The sequence below is a fragment of the Martes martes genome (genome assembly GCF_963455335.1).
Source record: "Martes martes genome assembly, chromosome: 4".
Taxonomy (NCBI): domain Eukaryota; kingdom Metazoa; phylum Chordata; class Mammalia; order Carnivora; family Mustelidae; genus Martes; species Martes martes.
Window position 1 is genome coordinate 8,413,613 of NC_137891.1, and position 15,692 is coordinate 8,429,304.

The 15,692-nt window shown below is 51.8% G+C and overlaps 1 long non-coding RNA gene across 1 annotated transcript; it reads right to left on the minus strand.

Moving 5' to 3' along the window:
* Nucleotides 1–2,529: 2,529 nt before the first annotated feature.
* Nucleotides 2,530–12,046, minus strand: LOC308342541. Its single transcript, XR_013966805.1, has 4 exons — nucleotides 11,646–12,046; nucleotides 11,130–11,238; nucleotides 4,937–5,009; nucleotides 2,530–2,698 (listed from the first exon to the last, which is right to left on the minus strand). It is a non-coding gene; the product is annotated as an uncharacterized lncRNA (long non-coding RNA).
* Between the last annotated feature and the right edge of the window lie 3,646 nt (nucleotides 12,047–15,692).

Sequence of the window (15,692 nt, forward strand, 5' to 3'; positions counted from 1 at the left end):
ACAGGGGAGGGAGGAAGGGAGCTATGCACCTGGGCACCCTCTCCCTACCTGGTGGGGGTGTGTCGTGTCTATGGAAGTCCAAACATTTCCCTTCAGTCCAAGCTAATAGCACTTGCTGTGGGTTTATTTTGACATTGTCACACTGTCCCCAGAGAGCAGCACTGACATGTTTTCTTTCTGTCTTGGTATCCAGGACCAGATTCATCGCTCATGGGTATCAGAATTGTCTCATTTTGACACCAAACCCTGACATCTACAGTTTCCAAGTAACGCATTTCTGCTTCTGGGGGAGGCTCAGACAGCCTCTCATGGTGGGATGAACAGAATGTGACAGTCCGTCGGTTCGGGCGAGATCACTTCATTTAAGGACATGGTAGTCTTGGACCGAGAGATCTGCAGGTAGATACGTGGATGGGTTTATTGTTTTATTTAATTCATATATCTTCTTAAGCTCTCATGTTAAGCACTGGAGACCTAGCAGGAGGAAAGGAAGACAGTCTCTGCCCTCATTGTGCATTGTTTAAAGAGAAATGCAGAAATGGAACTAGTGCTGCCCCCCAACAACCAAATTCCAGCTGGGATTATACCCTCACAGCCGGGCACAGGAAAGGGCGCATCAGAGAAGGATAGCGTGGTCTAGGGGAGACCGTGCTTAGTAAAAATTCCAATCACCAGCTCTGGGTCAGGGACAAGGCGGGGTGAGCACAAAGTGATGGGAGCAACATGCACCCTGCCTGCAAGACAGTCACTTCTGTTGAGTGCAAAAGGGAGATTATGTGTAAGGTGCAAGGGGCACGAGGAAAAGGGATTCAAGAACATTCCGTTGGGGCACCTGGGTGGCTGAGTTGGTTAAGCGACTGCCTTCGGCCAGGGTCATGATCCTGGAGTCCCGGGGATTGAGTTCTGCATCGGACTCCCTGCTCGCGGGGAGTCTGCTTCTCCCTCCGACCCTCCCCCTTCTCATGCTCTCTCTCTATCTCTCTCATTCTCTCTCTCTCAAATAAATAAATAAAATCTTTAACAAAATTAAAAAAAAAAAAAAAAAAGAACGCGCCTGGGAAAGCCAGGGGCTGTTTGAGGGACGACAGTACGCCATCTGAGGCTTGAAGCACAGCAGTCAGTGCTGGCTGGGCAAGACGGCAAGAAGGCAATACACAAAACTACGGAGGCGTGAGAAAGCATAGAACAGGCAGGATGCAACGGGGGTTTGGTACTTAGGAAATAAACTACAATGAGGAGAGAAGGAACAGGATTTAGGATGGGGAGGCGGCCAAGGGCAGTCCAGGGAGGTCTCCGTGCCCTGCTGACGTGGCGTCACTTCTATCCTGCACATGAGGGGGGATCACAGAAGAACACATTGAGGGGGTCAATGGGATGTCCGGGGAGTCCCAAGATGCTGCTGCTGACGGTGTCCTCCTCCTCCTCTTCCTCCCCGCCTTCTCCTCCTCCTTTCTCCTCCCTTTTTCAATTGACCCTTCCCGAATATATTATAAAATTATAAGTTTATTCCTTTGTCTTAACAAGAAGAAATTCTTGGGAACATCACAAATATGTTTGCATATTTGTCCAGACTTTGAGGTCATTACTTAACACATAAATCTTAGGGCCAGGACTGCAGGTATAACCGGAGAAAAAAATATCAGAGCACCTAGACCGAGGAGCCCTTGACGTGACTGGATCTGGTTGGTGGGTCTCAAGCTGTGTCCATGATCCATGGAGGGGATGATAAGCTGCTGTGGCAGGTAAAGGAGGTCCAAGGGCTCCCCTTCCCCTGCACTGAGGATATCATTTTTTTCTACCAGGGTTGTCCCCACCAGAAAATGTTGCTTGCAAGTAACAGAAACAGTCCACAGTGAAAAAGTAAGGAGGGCAAAAGGAATTCAATGGAAAAATGTGGGTTCACTCTACATAAATTAAAGGAAGGCTCAACAACTAACAATAATAATAAACCTATATCAAGCACCTACCATCTGTCTGTCCAAGAACTTTACGTTTGTTAATGTACTTAAGCTTTAGAACAACACTAAATACGAAAGTGGACACTATTTCAATGCCGATTTTATAGCTCAGAAAACTGAGATTCAGAGAGGTTAAGTAATAAACCCAATGTCACACAGCTAGGTAGCCCCTGAGCCACAATGTGAACACACATGAAATCTGGTTTCCGAATCAATGCTTTTGACCACTATGTTGAAAAACAAGAAGCAGGGAGGTAACGTTTAGTGCTCTAGGTGGAAAGAAGTAAGGAACGGTGTCTTCAGGGAAGTGGCAAGCATGACAAGCTTAGTGTGTGACGCCTGCCACCTGGAACTGAGGAAGGGGAGGGTCTCATGGCTGGAAGTCTCTGAGAACTACTTGGAATGGGGGAGAGGCATTTCTCAGGACACAGGGCGACAGAGGGTTCCACAGAAGACTTAGTGTGAAGCAATAAACAAATAAAAAAGAGCTCCACTACAAAATGAAAAAAAAAAGGAACCTGTCCCCAGAGCCTTCTTATTTTGTATATGAATAAATAAAAACAGGAAAAAGTTCAAGTTGGCATTGTGTTGTTTATTATTATATTATTATTGTTACGAGACTTTTGTACATTGAAAAATGTTTTAATATGAAAGTCATTCAAAAATCCATTTTGGGCGTGCCTCGCTGACTCAGTCAGAAGAATTTGCCGCTCTTGATCTTAAGGTCACGAGTTCCAGCCCTAAATTGGGTAGACATTACTTAAACAACAAAACTTTTTAAAATTAATAAATTTTTTTTTTCCTTAGGTCTTTCTTTGAATTCAACCTACAAATGTCTTTCAACATGGACTATATTTTAACAACTACTTTCAAGGAGTCTCTTGTTCAGTGTTGGAAGAACCCTAACTAACTTCAAAGGACTGGCCCAGGTAAGAGCCCCATTCATTAAATCCCCTCCACTGTTTAAACCGAAGTGACAAAAGCCTGCCTAAGGATTGACAACGTCTAATGAAGTTATCATTCAACTTATAACTAAGTTTGAAGACTCTCCAGTTCTTCTAAACAATCAGACATGGTAAACTTTCTAATTTTTAAAAAACTTTTCAATGGAAATTTACAAGTCTAAATTACACCACTGCTCAGTTACATTTTAAAATGGCATTATCAGGCTAATTGGACTCCAATGTATCAAAACACTTTCTTTTTCTTTTTATTATACCACAGACTTCAAATACCAAACATATGCTCGTTTCCCCACAGACATTACTTCTGGGATTTCCTTTCTCTTCACTCTGTATAATATGTTCCAAACCTTTGCCAGGGTGGAAAACGGTCAGCACTAGCAGAATAAACAAGTTGTTTCAACATCACACGTTAGGACCGACCTAAACTTACGAACTTATCGATCAGATTTCTGGCCAGAACACAAGGTCTGAGGGACAAGGACAATTTTTTTTTTTTTTTTTTTGTCATGACAGTTGGCACCTTCAGGCTTTTTCTAGTTACTATAGCAACAAGCTATTCCAAGTCCACACTGTGCACCTGGGATTCGCTTCTGTGCTCTTGCCCCTGCATCTGGATTGAGTGCTCTAACCCCTTCTAACCTTGCTTCAGGGACTGCTAATTGTCCCCAAACATCCATTTCCCACAGCATGCATTCCCAGGATAAGGACTACATTTCCCAGTGTCCCTTGCGGTAGGCAGCTGGGAGTGGCCTGGGGAATGAGCTCCTAAGTAGAAGTGCTGTGGGCTCTCTGTAGGAAAATGTCCTTAAAGGTAAAGGGCCTGTTCTCATCTCTTTCTGAATGACTGGAATACAGATTTGACGTCCAGAGCTGGAGCAGCCAACCTGGACTAGGAAGTCCTTTGGGGCTGGATGGTGTTCCCAACTGTGGAACCAGATGGATGGAACCTAGGTCTCTGACACTGTAGAATGCCAAGTAAACCTTGTGTCCCAGGACTTAGAAAAAGGAAAGATTAACTTCTACCTGATTAAGTCACTGTGATGTGGTGTTTTCTGCCATGGAACCCAATCCTAACCGCTATAGACACTCCCACCTGGTTTGCATGGTGAAATTCCAAATTCTTCCCCAGACAGCAGGATTCTTTGCCAGCCAGCTGTTTTACCACCTGATGGAATTCCGCCTTCTCCCGTGTCTGGTTATAGACTACAGTCCTAAGGCGCCCCAATGCCTTACAGGATTTTACCAAATTGACACCCCAAATCCATAGCAGATGTCACATCTCTTAAAACTGAGGCCATAGATCCCAACACAACATCAAGGTCGATTCAGCTGCCTCCAGAATCATTACATGCGGATCATTAAATGCAAGAAACTAACATTAATTTATATTTGATGAGTTTGCAGTTCCACATATACAACCAAACACCAAAATATCTAGTACATCAATACACGTGAAAATAGCGATAGTTAGCTTACTGTGCACTTACTATGTGCATGGCTGTCTAAAAGCCACCTTATTTAAGTTTTCCAACAGCCTAGGGGGTGAAGTCCGTCATTACTCTCATTTTAGACAAAAGGAAGTTGCAGCCTCATGCTTCACCCAAGCTCAGATGTGCAGCTGCTCTCCACAAACCGGTAAGTGTTAGAAGGACCCCCCACCTGGGTGCAGTCTCCCTGTGGTTTTAATGATCAAGAGAGAAGAGAACAAAAAGATGCTTGCTGGTTTAGTCTTAAGGCAAGTTAGCCTATTCGACTCCAAAAAAAAAAAAATACAAAGAAATTATTTCAGGGCTTCTTTGCAATTTCTCAACAGTGTATAAGGCTGTTATACACTGTTTGGACAGTGTATAACCCCACTATCTCAAATTTGGATATAGGCTTGGTTTTTACTGAGCAAAAGTAACTAGCTCTCCTTGGTGGGGCTAAGGGAGGATGTGCAGGCAAATTCAAAATGGTAAGGCCAGCTCCAGGGGCATGTAATTTAGAAAAGAGGGAATTATAAGGCTTTCTTACCCCAGAGATGCCGTTGGTCTGGCAAAGCCCTGGTATTTGGCAGCTCCCACACTGAGTACTTTTCCATTCTCATCTATAAAACATTTGCAGGAATGTTGACAAGTATAATATGCATAAGAAAGATACTTAAATTAATAATGGCCATCATTTATTGAATGCTTACTAAGTATCTGGCACTGAACTAATAATTTTTATATATAATCTTTCTCCTTAAAACGACTCTGGAGGCAGGTACCATCTGCCCATTCTGCAGACAAAAACCAGAAGGCTCAGAAAGTGCAAATCATCTGTCCGGCTGGAGCCCCTGTCCTACCCTCCCTGCTTTGCTGTCTCCTCCAGCAAGCACACAGGGCTGCCTTTCGGTTTCGCTGTCTCTTCTTTCCTTCAATCTCCCAGGTAAAGGTGCTGGTTCTTAAATATCAGAAAACCATGATATAGACCATTTTCAATCCCTAAAGAGCCCACAATTTCTTTTCAAGAATGAAAGTGTTAACCTTGGGGTCCTTGACATATTTCAAATACAGTAATTGCATTCTGCTTGTTTCGACTTTACTCAGAAATAAATTCTTTGAAAAACATCATGGAACAAAAGGTTTCTGGTTATGAGGACACTTAAGATTATCTAAGCCGGTAGTTTCCATCCTGACAACAGTTTGTCCAAACGGCATCCTAAGCGGAAGGGCACGCACAATTTAAGTCATCTCTGTCGGCTTCCTTTTAGCCCGTCTTGTGCTTCTCTTTGGAAATAACTACCGTGATGATAATTAATCATGGAGAGTATAATATTCCCAGTATCCAGCCAGTCAATAAATATTTGCTAAATGGATTAATGGAGGTGGATACCCAGTGTGCAATCCCCTTGGGTCCGACAGAGCACAAATTGAAAACATTGCTCCAACTCAACCTCCTAATGGTACAGATAAGAAAGTCATCAGACAAAGGAAAGTGTCCAAAGTCAGATGGTTACAAAGTAGCAGAGCCGACACTTGGGGCCAGAACATCTTATCAAAAACGCTTTGTCCGCAGCCCTGTTGGGATGTCGCAGGTTGAGTGCTGTCCACCCAGCCCCTGTGGCCATTATTACAAAAGGGATTTATTTAAAAAGTCAGAGTCCTGGACCCCGCCGCAGGTCTAGTGAGTTTCAAATCACTGTGAGTGGGACTCAGGACTCTTTGTTTAGAATAAGCCTCCTGGAGGCATCCTTGTGGACACTGAAGTTTGAGAAGTAGACTTGAAGGACTCCTTTTCTGGCTCCAGGAAGTAACTGGAGATTCCCTTAGCTGTGATCCTTCTCCTGCTTGGGGTCAGAAGGAAGAGCCACTGACCTGGGGGGCTATCTATAAAGGTATGTTCTTGAATGAATTACTCATTCCATAACCATTTACTGACAACCACCCCATCCTCAGGGCTCCGACCTTGTCCCTCTTCCTTTTCCTCAACGTCCCCAGGTGATCTCCCATTCATATCTGGTTTCCACCACCACCTGTTGCCTGCGAATCTAACAGCCTCAGCCATTCCAGTTAACCTCAACTTCCCAGACACGTGGGGCAGAGATTAGCCCACCCTGCGGGGTTCCATCCAAACTCCTGACCCCCCCAACCCCAGGATCAAATGCAATGTTTCTACCGTTTCATGCCTCTGGTTTGGGGGACGATTTTTGCAAGATTGGTAAGCAGAACAAACCACAAAGGAAGGTCCCACAAACAAAGAAATGTGACAGGTGGAAAAAGTACTCCTTTCTCCTCCCTGAGGTGCCGTGTTTTGGAGATGGCTGCCATCCACCATCTACATATCTCTCACTATAGTACTTTCTAGAAATAGGACCAGGATGGCTGTGTGTTTTCCTTTCACAGACCGGGGGATCCGAGGGAAAAAGATGTTGCCAGCACTGAATCCGTTCCTCAGCACTGCCTTCAGGGACCAGAGATTTTTCTAGCTTTTAGCCCCATCACACTCATGCTGGTCTTGCCATGAAAGATGGCTGTCATCTCTCCAGATGTCCTGTGCCCCTCCATGTGTGTGTGTGTTAACTATGTAACTCTGTTGCAAGAAAGAAGTAGGGGATGGGCTTTGGAGAGTGTAGCTGTCCCTGCCGGATTTGTCGCCAACGCAGAGATGGAAGTGTTCCTCTCTTCTCGTGGCCCCCGACCTGTTGTGGGTGTGTTTTGCTTGTTTTCTCTCCTCTGAAACTCATCTGCCTCTGCCCAGGCTTTTGCACCTTCTCAGGTCAGAGGCCGGACACCTGGATTATTGGAACTTTGCCTCCAGTCTGGATAAGGCTGCCCGAGTGGTCTGGCAGGCATGCTGACATCACTGTGTCCCCAGCGCCTCTTTCCAAACGTGAAGTCTCCGAGACGCCAATGGCTCTCCGGATAAAGCCCAGACCGCCCCGCCTGCTTTGCAAGGCTATGGGTGACTGGAGGAGCTTATGCATTCCACACACCGCATACACCCTAGTTCACCCAGAGATCTCAGGACACCTGTCCCCAGGAGTTACCCCCGGGTGGAGGAGTTCATCCAGGGTACGTGACCGCCAGCTGAAAGGAGAGCTGGCCCAGGGCAGGTGGAGGATCTTCATCCCCTCCCTTGTCCTTGAATGTACACCCTGCCTCAACCACACCCTGTTCCCATAATGGGAGCTCTTTTCTGGGGCACAGCCTTCAGAGGGCCAGGTGTTGCTGAGACCATTCGGACAGTGTCTATCACTGAACCTCATTAAAGCCTCTCTATAAACTTCTAAGATTCTAGAAGGTAGGTTCAGAGGTCTACTCATCTCGAGGCCCCCAAGATAAGATTTACAAGTAAATTCTTTTGCTTATTAAACCCGACACTCACCAATCTCTTTCCTTCATCTCTCCCTGGCTTCTGTGCACGGGGCCAGTTTCAGATTTCACCCCAAATACTCCCGATCTTGTGAACCAACACCCTGTAAGTGCCCACCTGTTAGCCTATCACAGCACAGCCCGAATGTGTTGGAATTCCCTGCAACTCCGGCCCCCTGCCAGAGCGTTGGCTCCTGGAGGCTGGGGACTATGTTGTGTCCACCTCCACGTCCCCAACACTTAGCACAGTGTCTGGTGGATTAGGGCGGGCCCAAAGTATCCAATGACTCCTGTCCTCACCACAGCAGAAGACAGACAGACAGGCAGAAAGACACACACACACACACACACACACACACACACATGTGCAGCCATGTGAAGAGGGAGCCAGATATCAAAGAGATCATCTACAAGCCAGAGAAGGCCAAGGACTGCGGGAGCCGCCAGAAGCTGGGAGAGAGGCATGGATTCTCTCTCAGAGATTTCTCTCTATCTGAGCTCCCAGAAAGAGCCAAGTCTGGTGGCACCTTGATTTCAGACATCTGCCCTCCTGAACTGTGAGAAAACGCATTTCTGCTGTTTGGGGTCTCCCAGTTTGTAGTAATTTGTTATCGCAGTGCTAGGAAATGATCACATCCAAGAAGACTGAACCTAGGGACAAACATGTTTAGGAGCCAGGATCCTCTATGGGTCCCATAGTCCAGAACAGTAGAGGCTCGGCTGATAGAGCGAGGACGGCTAGGAAGCAGAGACACCAGGCCTTGCATGAGACCCCCAGATCTTTATATACTACAGGGGCTGGGGAGCCCCATGATGGCTGTTAGTGAAATCTTCAGGGGCCCACCAAGATGGAGATCCATGTTGATTTCAAGGACATAACAAATGTCATTTAACCAGAGCTCCTGGACTGAATCCTGTCTGCTACACAGGGCTCAAAAAGAGAAATTGCTAGGCTCAGAAGTTTGGATTTGCATCCTCAGCCAATAGGAACCATTGAAGTTTTAAGGATTTTGAGCTTGGGAATGCCTTGTGGTTTCAGGAAAAATGAATCTGGCTACAGTCAGATCCTTTGTATCAGTTATCAAGCATCTGGCAGCAAGTAACAGGACCGTGACCCAAAGTGGCTTAAACAAAAGAACTCTACTGACTCATACAACAGAAAGTCTAGAGGTATGCTTCAGGTATGGTGTGATCAGGGCTCTGGATCTACTAAGCTTTGATTTGGCTCCCCTCATCGGCACAAGATGTCTTCCAGAGGAACTGAGTTACTGAGTTAAAAATATTTTCATGTTCATGTACGGTTGGAAGTAAAGAGAAGATTCCCAGGACTCAAGAGGACTCCTTTCCTAGAAGACACAGTATATTTCTCTCTTTATCTTGTTGATCCAAACAGGGATTAAATCTACGTCTGCCTGAGCTGAATTCTGGCGCAAAGGAGAGGGTGTTCATGATAGGACAAGATTAATCAGCTGCCTTAGCATGGATGTGGGGTATAATATACGTTAGTGTAGAGTGTGATTGTGTGTCTGTTCTGCTGGCTCAAATGCCCCCAAGATTCCCAGGGGTGGAAGGGTCCTGCGTCCTGCATTCCCTGTGATGTAAAACGTACAGCTCTCCTTTCACATGCTTACTCTTGAGATGGGCACACACCACCTGGGCAGCCTGTTCATGGTTGGGATTGTTGATGACCCATGACCCAGTGAGCCCTGCCAATCAGATTCCTCTCCTGGAAAAACTAAAACCCAAAATAAATGAACAGTGGGAAATGAAACTGGAAGGAGTGTTCTGACAGTCATCAGGACTTAGAAGGGCTGCGGCTGCAACCACCAGAAAAATGGTAGGGCGGACCCCAGGGCTTAACAGAGAATGACTGTGGGCAGGGAGAGAACAGAGCAGCGAGAGGGCGAGAGGAAGGGGAGAAAGATGAGGGAGAGAGGGCGAGCTGCAGAGCCAGAGCTGGAGTGAGAAAGACTGTCTTTCTCCTTCCAGCTTCCCTCAGTACATCCCTCTGTCACTCCTTTTATCTAAGGAAAGTGGGGCCCCCAAAACCATGGTAAGGAAAACACTGCTCCAAACAAGCCACCAAGTACACAGCAGCTCTGAACTTAACCGCTGACAAGCCAGGCGGCCCCTTTCTGCCTAATCACCCAGATGGCATCGGGGCCCATTAGGATCCTTCCATCTGATGCGTGAAGAAAGGGGGTGGGGGGAAGACGAGATCAATTTCCTTCGCCATTATTACTGAGAGATTTGTAGTTGCTCAGAGTACGTGGGGGAGGGTGTGTGTGAGCATTAAATCAATGTCGGGGCTCCCTGGGGGCACTCACTGTGCAGACACTCCCAGCAATGACTAGGACGGCTGTTCTTGGGCAGGGCATGTCGGGAGACACGCTCAGGGTGACAACGGGGAATGCTGTGACACACAGTCCTGGATGTGGGCCCCCGGAAAGGTCCAGGGGCCTTGGAGGCGCTGTCCCCACGGCCTATCACAACCCTAGAGTAAACAGGAGGGTGGGGGAGCCCTCTCTCCTACTTCCCAAGAACTATATTACAACAGAAAGGATGTGGGCCAGAAAAAAAGCCTTGCCAGGTTACCCCATAGGAGCCTGGGATGCTCATCTTTACAGATATGGTGATGATTTATGCATGCTTCACCACAGAGTCATTTAATTAGGAATTCCCATGTCACTGTGGAGTCACCTAGGGGAACTGCCAAGAACCCGGGGCTGAAATTAAGTGCTGACTTTGGTTCTTGGCTGCAAGTGGAAAAAACAGCTGGTTGATCGGGGCCACTTACTTGCCCAATCTGGTCTTTTCTCCAGGCTCGGCTAGGTAATGATGGTACAGTCCCAACTACTAAGTAGTTAATTTCCTAGTGGTGAATTTCTCCCTCTCTCCTCCCCCTCTTTTTCAATCTGCTCCTTTCTACTTCTCTCTGCTCTGAAGAGCTCCCCGTTTCCTTCCCCAAGGCCAAGAGCTCTCCTGGACCAACCTTTACCCATTCCCTGGGGCAGGCCACCTCCCTGCCCAGGGGTGGAGGCGCAGGCAGGAGGCCCACCATCGAAACAGCTAACTTTCACTCAGTACTTATTATATGACTGGCATAGTTTTAAGGTTCAACATGTATGGATTCACTTGATCATTACAACAACCTGACGGGCTAGACAACTAGTAGGCCCGTTTTCACAGAAGAGGAAACTGAGGCACAGGGCTACCTAAACGAGTCTAAGACCACACATCCAACGAAGGCAAGGCAGGATCAGGGGCAGAAAGTCCCATCCAGCTGGCCCTAGTCTGAAGCACACACTACAGCGTCCCCCTGAAGGATGATGGGCTAGGGAGCTACCCCCCTTCCACCGCAAAAGACTGACCTCTCCAAGGAAAGCAACGGAAGCCGGAAGAATGAAGTGTCCCTGAGGCCACACTGTGCCTCTTTCCTCTTAGCACTGCTCCAAAAAAGTTGTAAAAGAGGTACAATCCCTGTGAGGAGATAAAAGCTGTAGAGCCGCATTTTTTTTTAATGCCTCTTAAACCTTGTGTCCAGCATTTAATCTCTAAGCCTGGCATTCGGCCATTGAGCAAGATGTCTCCAATGCCTCTAAAAGGGAAAGGGCAAACCTGAGCCCCAAACCTGAGCCAGAAAAAGGGGTCCGGTCTCAGGAACCCCAGTCCCAGGCCTCCCTGGGTCCAGCCCCTGCCTGGAGTCCCGCTACCTGGCGCTCGCCCTCCTCTGGACCGCAGCGGTGCAGCCTCCGCATCTAGGAGGAAAAACCCGCGGCGGGCAGGCGAGCCGGGGCGGGGGCCGCTCTGCGGCTCGGAACAGGGCCAGGGCTCGGCCTTTACCCGGGCCCCAGCCCCGCCGCGCTCCTCCCCTCCCCGAATCCCACCTCGAGTCCCGCGCCCTTAGAGGAAGTCGGCGGCTTTGCCCGGTCGCCAGCGGGGGATCGGCCTCTTCTTGCTACGGTGCGCGCCCATCTCGGGCTCTTCGGGGGCACCGGCACGTCCTCTCGGTGGGCGCCCGTCGCCTCCTCCCCGGGGCTGACCCCACAGGTCCCCCGGCGGTTCTTCCCTCGTCTCGCCAGCCTGTGGGCGGCGGCCTCGGCGCGGAGAGTGGCAGAGCTCTCCCTGCAGAGCCCTCTCTGGGCGGCGATCTTGTCCCCGTGCCGCCTCCGGCGTCTCCCCAGCCTGGCCTCCGCTAGCCGGCTGCGGTACACGTGGCTCCGGAGCTCGCAGGAAGCCCAGAGCGAGCGGAAAGCCGAGCCGAGAGCGGGCGGAGGGGGCGCGGGGGAAGCGCGGGCCCGGGGGGCGGGCGCTGGGCGGAGGAAGGGGAGGGCCGCGCGCCGCCGAGGCGCCCGCCTCGCTCCGGCGCGCCCCGCTCCCGGCCCCGGCCGGCCAGGGAAGGGCCCCTCCCCGGCCGCCCGCCCGCCCGCCCCTCCCGTTACACCCGGGGGAAGGTGTTCTCGAGACCGCTCCCATCCTCACCCCGCCTCTCCTCTTCCCGGCTCCAGCCTCTGCCGGCGGAGCTCCACTATGCCAGACAGTTTCGACACTTTGCAAAGACAAAGACCAGAGGGAGGAGGAAGAGGAGGACGAGGAGGAAGAGGAGGAGGGAGAGGAGGACGGAGCGCCGTGAGCTGGAAGGGGGGCGAGTGTTCGGGACACCCCCCCTTATTCTCCTCGGAGCCCCTCATCCCCAAAGCCGCGGAAACTCCAGCGTGTCTCCAGCTGCGGTGAGTGAGCGCGCCGAGCCCAACGCTGCCGGGGTGCGCGGGGGGCTGCGTCCGCCGGAGTTGGGGCTCGGGCAGTTTCGAGTGTGTTCTCCGAGTGGAGGGGTGATTGCCCGGAGCCGGGAACAGAAGTGGTCGGGAGGGGTCTAGGAGGGTGTGACAGTGGAAGTGGGACTGAAGACCCCCGGCGCCCGGAGGAAGACAGACGTCGGGAGACCCCTTCCCCAGCCACGGCGTCACTGGGGTCTTTGGGAGAGGGAGGAGGTCCAGGAGGAGACTGGGGCTCCGGGATCTTCAGCCGTTATTAGAAGAGCTGCTGGGACCTCAGCGGGGAGCCTGCGCCGGGTCCGGGGCAGCGGTCCCCGGGGTGGCCCTAGTGACACTGCACCGGCGCCAGGCTGGAATCTCCCGGGTCGGGGCCGCCAGAGGGCGAAGCGGCCAGCGGGGCCGCGGCTGGGATGAGTCCCTTCTTGGCGGCTCGCTCCGGCGCTTCGGAGTGGGAGCTAGGGGCGCGGGGGCGCGAGGAGGCTGCGGGTGATCCGGTCCAGAGGCGGCGGGACGGTGTTGCGATCGAGCCTCCAAATCCGCTGCGAGCAGGAGTACATCCGGGAGGTGGCCATCGCCCCCGGGGGACGCCGCCGGCCCACGTTGCTCCGGAGACCGTGGAGAAGTTGGCGCGGTAGCTGGACGTGGCGCGCTGGGCAGGGAGGGGTTGGGTGGGCGCAGGGCAGCGGGGCGGGGGTGGTGCTGGTGGCAACTCGAAACTCTTGAGTCCGCCCCAACCCCGTTAGGCGCCGCAGCTGCAGCGAATAATCTGACAAAAGTTAGCAACTTGTCTGCGTTTCTCGGGTGTGTGACCCGCGCGGGGCCGGGGCCGCTCATTGCGAGAGCGCGGGGGCGGGCGGCCGCTACTCTGGGGCAGTGCGCCGGGATGGGGCCACCGCTAGATTCGGAATCGGGACCGTGGCGCAACTTTGAGCTCCTCCTTTTGCCCGGCGTGAGTGTGTTTGAGCGTGACCTTGCGGGAGGAAGTGCGGCTGAACTTGAGATGGGGGTTGAGACTGCGCTCGGTCTGCCTTCTCCTTGCCCTGAGGCCCGGTCTCTGGGGAAGGGCGTCTGCAGAGTCTGGGTTCTGCGCGGCGGCGGGGGCCAGGAGTCCCTCCAGCCTGCCGCCCGAACGTCCTGGCCGGCGCCGGCCACTCGCGGGGCTTGCTGGGGGCGCTCGGCGGGTGGACACGTGCGCGCCCAGAAGTGAGCGGGTGGTGGGGGCTGGGCGCGTCACTGCGTCTCGCGGGCTCTGCGTGTCCCGCAGCCGGAGACAGCCTCGTCTCTGACGGCAGTGACCCCCTTGCCGCGGGGCCGCCTCAGGCATCCCCCTGGCTTTCACGTGCCCACCTCTGGGGACTCCTCGCCTCTTCTGACTCACCCTCCTCGCAGGCCCCGCAGATTTGGGCTGAGATGGTCCGCTAGGGAGGCAGCGAGCGCCCACCCCTGCTCTGAGGCCGAGTGTGTGTGTTGGGATGGGAGGGGCGAGTGCGGGGAGAACGAGCTTAGCAGGGAATTAGGTTGTCCGGGAGTCGTCGCCACCGCGCCAGACACACAGTAGGGAAAGGCTGTTGGCAAAGGCCTGTGGATGAAATGCGCTGACAGGGGCCGGATGGCCCCTTCTCTCCTTGTCCTCCCTATTTCCTCTTCGGAATTCATGTGAATCCACCTAATCCAGCCCTTCAGGTTTCTAGACGTGCCTTGAGCACCTACTAGGTGCCGGGTTCAAAGCTGGGCTTTCTTAGAAGCTGAGGGCGGAGTCGCCTGGTGGTCTTGCCCCGGAGCTGCGTTAGGGCGCCCGGGACTTTCGCAAAAGGCAAGATGCACTGCCCCCTGCCGGCTGTTTTGGAAACTGCCGCTTGGCTCGGAGGTGGGGAGGGGGCCTCAGAGGGTGTCTGGGCTCCCTCAAGACCCCTTCCTGCTCCTTCCCCTCCTGCCCCAGACACCGTGGCCGGGCCAAGTTCTGAAATCCCGTGGTGGGCTAAAAATACCCACCAGAGTTCACCATTCCAGCCTCCCCCGCCCTTGCCCAGATCCCGGTGTCTCACCATGTCCCTCTCTGATGTTGGGGGGCGGGGGGAGGGGGGGGACTGAAACTCTCCGAACCTGTTTCCGTGCCTGTAAAACGGGGTCCTTATTGTGACTTTCCAGATGTGTCGCACACAGTGTTACATGTCATTGTGTGAATGTGTGTGCACGTAGGGATATGCACGTTTACACATTCACACTCCATGTGCACGTCCGTGTGACCTTTGACTTCAAATCTGGGAAAGGGAATCTCATCTTACAAATAATTTGTTTTTGCTGAATAAATAAATAACAGAATGAGTAGGGGGCTCCTTCCTCTGTCTTTGGACAACTCCACGAGCTTGGAAATGTGCCGCCTCTGCCTTCTCCTAGTCTCACATTTACCATCCAGGCTTTACGCCGGGGCCGGGCAAGGGCCTGGACAGAAGCAGGCTCTTGCCCTCACCTTACTGGGTTGGCAGGCCGCAGGGCGCCTCTTGAATGCTGCCCTGAGAATGGAAACAGGACGTGTTGCCAGCAGTGAGGGCCGAGGGCTCTCTGGGGGCGTGGATTCTGTTGCTCCAGGCTCTGCCTCAGCAGCGGAGGCTGACTTCTGACCGGCCTTCTCACTGACCGCAGGGCTGGGTTCCCACTTGGAGGCACAGACTGGCCATTCCCCCAGCTGGGTTTACCAGCACCCTGCTGAAGTTGGGGACCTCCACAGAATTGGCTATCTGGAGCCTTTGGTCCCCAAGGTATGGTGGGATGGATCCATCTGTGGGTCTGGCCTTGAAAAATCCTTGTGAGTCCTGGAGCTGCAGGGGTCTGTGTGGCTTTGTGCCAGGTGGGTCTCTGTGGTCCTCTGCACCAAGCAGCCCCCCAGGCTAGGATATCTTTTGGAAGCAAACTCTCAGCAGCTCTCCCTCCCCAACCTCCAGGAAAGGGCTTCTTTGAGTCACCCAGTCAGTTTACCTTGCTTGAGTCCCTTGCTTTGTGGTAGGCTGCTGACTCAGAGGAGTTATATTTGGACAGGGCTTTTTGTCTTAAGGGAGCTAAACCCTAACCCTCTCCCCAGGCTCCCTCCCACACCATGTAAAGCAACCAAAGTTAAAAAAAAAATAAATAAAGAAATAAAAGAAAAAGAAAAGGAAAGAA